We start from the raw sequence: 4218 nt of genomic DNA, 5'->3' as shown, positions 1-4218 counted from the left end.
TCAGATTGTCGGAGAGGTGTCTCTGGGCCCACTCGGTAATGCACATCACCATAAGCCTTGCAAGCAATGTAACTATGAGTTATTTGCGGGATGATGTATTACAGAGCGAGTAAAGAGACTTTCCGGTAACGAGATTGAACTAGGTATTGAGATACCGACGATCGAATCTCGGGCAAGTAACATACCGATGCCAAAGGGAACAACGTATGTTGTTATGCGGTTTGACCGATAAAGATCTTCGTAGAATATGTGGGAGCCAATATGAGCATCCAGGTTCCGCTATTGGTTATGACCAGAGACGTGTCTCGGTCATGTTTACATAGTTCTTGAACCCGCAGGGTCCGCACGCTTAAAGTTCAGTGACGATCGGTATTATGAGTTTATGTGATTTGATGTACCGAAGGTAGTTCGGAGTCCCGGATTAGATCGGGGACATGACGAGGAGTCTCGAAATGGTCGAGACATAAAGATTGATATATTGGACGACTATGTCCGGACACCAGAAAGGTTCCGGAAGGTTTCAGACATATATCGGAGTACCGAGGGTTACCGGAACCCCCCCGGGGGCTTAATGGGCCTACATGGGCCTTAGTGGAAATAGAGGGAAGCAAGGGGAGTGTGGGGCGCACCCCCCCAAGGCCCAAACCAAATTGGTTTAGGGCAAAGGGGGCCGGCCCCCTCTTTGCTTCTCCTCCTCTCCCTTTCCTTCCCCCTCTCCTACTCCTACTAGGAATAGGAGGAGTCCTACTCCTAGTGGGAGTAGGACTCCCCCTTGGCGCGCCTCTCCCTGGACGGCCGCCTCCTTCCCCTTGCTCCTTTATATACGGGGGCAGGGGGGCACCCCATAGACACACAAGTTGATCTATTGATCTCTCCCAGCCGTGTGCGGTGCCCCCCTCCACCATATTCCACCTCGGTCATATCGTAGCGGTGCTTAGGCGAAGCCCTGCGTCGGTAGCAACATCATCACCGTCGTCACACCATCGTGCTGACGGAACTCTCCTGTGAAGCTCTGCTGGATCGGAGGTCGCGGGACATCATCGAGCTGAACGTGTGCTGAACTCGGAGATGTCGTACGTTCGGTACTTGGATCGGTCGGATCGTGAAGAAGTACGACTACATCAACCGCGTTGTGCTAATGCTTCCACTTTCGGTCTACGAGGGTACGTGGACAACACTCTCCCCTCTCGTTGCTATGCATCACCATGATCTTGCGTGTGCGTAGGAATTTGTCACAGCCCCAGTTCAGCCCTTGCTTGTCTTTGCATCATCATCTTGCATCATGATTAAATTCCATTAAAATTTGAAATGGGGATTGTCTAAACCCTAGCATTAAAGGATTTAACTAGGTTCAAACTTAAAACTTTTCAATGAACCCAAAATGCCCTTCATAAATGTCCACCATGTTTGGTCCTGGCTAAACCCTCTGCCAAAAATGGTTTCATATTTTTGGAGGCTATTCTGGATTTTTGATTTAAATCATAAGTATTTGAATTTGGACATTTAAATTCTATAAAATATTTTAAATGTCCAAATAATCTTGAAAGCAGTTGAGGGCTATTGGAAATAGTTTCAAAAGTGCCCACAATTATTTTCAGGATTTTACAAAATGAATTAGTATTTTTACTAATTCAAAACAGAAAAAAAATAGAAAACAGAAACTAAATTAAGAGAGAGAAAGAGTTTACCTGGGCTTCTTACCTGCAGCAGAGCTGACCCAGCTCCTGTTTTGGCCCAGCCCACCAGGGGCTCCCCGGTCTTTTTCCTCCTTCGACAGAAGGACAGAGGGCGCGTGCCCGATGCGTGCGACCACGCGCCGCGCCACCTCCTGCTTCCCGACGCTGCCCCGACGTGCCTACGAGCGCCACGCACCCCCCTGGACCCTCTCGCTCACTCCCTCGATCTCATCCCCCTCCTCTGCTCTCCCTCCCCCTCTTGCCCGAGCGCAGCCGTCGCCGCCGCTCGTCGTTGCCGCGTCCACCGACCTCCCCGCGCCCATCCGGGTATGCCACAAGCTCCACCTCGACCCCTGCGTCCTCTGCACCAAGCCAGGCGCCTCGAGGAGCCCCGTGACGACGTCCCCGACCCCTTCTTCCTCCTCGGGTCGCCGGAGATCCCCTTCGCCGCCCGCTCGCTCCGACGCTTCCCCGAGCCCGTTTCGACGCCTCTGCACTCGCCGTGAGCCCCTCCTTCTTTCCCCCCTGCCCCCCTGCTTGCTCCCGTCCTCTAGCCGCCACCCGGAGATCACCCGAGGCTGCCGTCCGCCATGGCCGACGAACCCCGTGCTCTCGGGCCCCTCCGCTCAGACCAGTCGCTCCGGCGTGCTTCTGCTGCCCCGTAGGTGCCTCCTAGCCACTCTGTTTCCTTGCCTGAGCAACGCAGCCGCATCCCCGCGTGCGTCCGAGCTCCGGCCGCCGCCTGGCTTGACGCCACCGCTGCTGCCGTCCACCTTGCTCCCTCCCGTGGCCACCACCGGATGCGCCGCACTGCCAGCAACCCATAGCCGCAAACCGCGCCCTAAATGGTGCTCTGTAGCGCGATTCCGACTCCCTCCGCCGCGGATTTGGTCGCCGACGGCTAAACGCCGACGGCTGACGTGGCTGTCATTAGCTTGAGGTTAATTAGTGCGTTAATCTCACCCTGTGCCACTGACAGACCGGCCCCACCCCCTAGTTAACCGCGGGGTAAACCCCTGTTAAATTTTAACTTAAACAACATGGACCCACACGTTAGTTGACCAGCGGACGTCATCGTTGACTGGCCCCACCTGTCTGTGACTCGAGCCAGCACTGTGAGACTGACCAGTGGGACCCATTGGTCAGGTTTGACCTGGCCAGCCACAGTTGACCTGATGACGTCATTCTTACGTCATGCTGACACAGTAAAGCCTTTTCTGGAATTTAAATAAATCCTAAATGATTTATTATTTTCAGAAAATGCCCAAAACTCCTAAAAAATCATAGAAATTCAACCGTAACTCCAAATGAAATAAATTATATATGAAAAATTATCAGAAAAATTCAAGGAATCTGTTTATGGCATTTGCATGCATGTTTGAACAACCTAGGGTTGCTGTACAGGGCAATTTGCATAAATGACATTTAAATAAGCACATATGGAGTTTGAATTTGAACCCTTGGTTCAAACCAACTTCATTTAATATGATTGCTAGTTGCATTAGCTCAGTCAACAACATATTGCCATGACATTATCATGCATCATAATTGTTGCATTGCATTGATTGTGTTCCTCCTTGTTTGCCGGTATTTGTCCCCTCTCGATAGACGTGGTTCCGACGACGAGTTCGGTGACACCGATAAAGAACTATACTATCTTCAGAAGTGCCAGGCAAGCAAAACCCCCTTGCTCATTCCGATACAATCCCACTCTCTCGCTCTTGCTCTCTTTTACTGCATTAGGACAACAACGATTCAACTGTTACATGCTGCGGTAGTTGAACCCCTTCCTTTGCATGACCTGTCATTGCCACAGTAAATGGATAAAACCCACTAGCATGAGTAGGAGTTATTTGAGCCCTGATATGCCTACTCATTCATGCTTGTTTGCATGCCTGCTACTGCTTAGAGTTGAGTCAGGTCTGATTCATCGGGGGTGAATTGGAACAGTGATGAACATGTCCTACCGTGTGTGAGCTAAGTGTGTGAACACGATTTGGTAAAGGTAGCGGTGAGAGGCCATGTAGGAGTACATGGTGGGTTGTCTCATTGCAGCCATCCTCAGGAACTGAGTTCTGTGTCTGTGATCCATGAACAGCTACTACCACTCATTGGGATCCTTAATTGACCCTCTTGGCTTCTTAATCACCCTAGTACTCTGTCCAGGAGTTGCAACTAGTTTCTGGTGTTTGTAGGTTATGTGTTGGCGGCCGTGCGTAGCGCTGACCCTAGGGGTGGGCTATGTTGCGGTAGATACACCATGGCACGGTGTACCGGGCGCCCGTTTGGTGTCCCGGGAACCCTGTTCACATCGTTCGGGGCTGTATGTGGAAACCTCGGCCGGACTCCCTGCGGATGGAACCTGGATAGGCGATAAACCTGGACTAGAGACTTAAGTGTTTAGGTAGGCCGTGGCCGACACCCTCGCTAGGCTTCCGCTTGAAGGTTGCCGAGATACATGACGTGTATATGGTGGTAAGTGGTGGGAGCGTGTGTGAAGAAGTACACCCCTGCAGGGTTATCATTATCTATTCGAATAGCC

Source organism: Triticum aestivum, chromosome 2A (assembly GCF_018294505.1).
Source record: "Triticum aestivum cultivar Chinese Spring chromosome 2A, IWGSC CS RefSeq v2.1, whole genome shotgun sequence".
NCBI lineage: Eukaryota > Viridiplantae > Streptophyta > Magnoliopsida > Poales > Poaceae > Triticum > Triticum aestivum.
The sequence above is the reverse complement of the archived record's forward strand: the minus strand, read 5'-3'. Positions refer to the sequence as shown.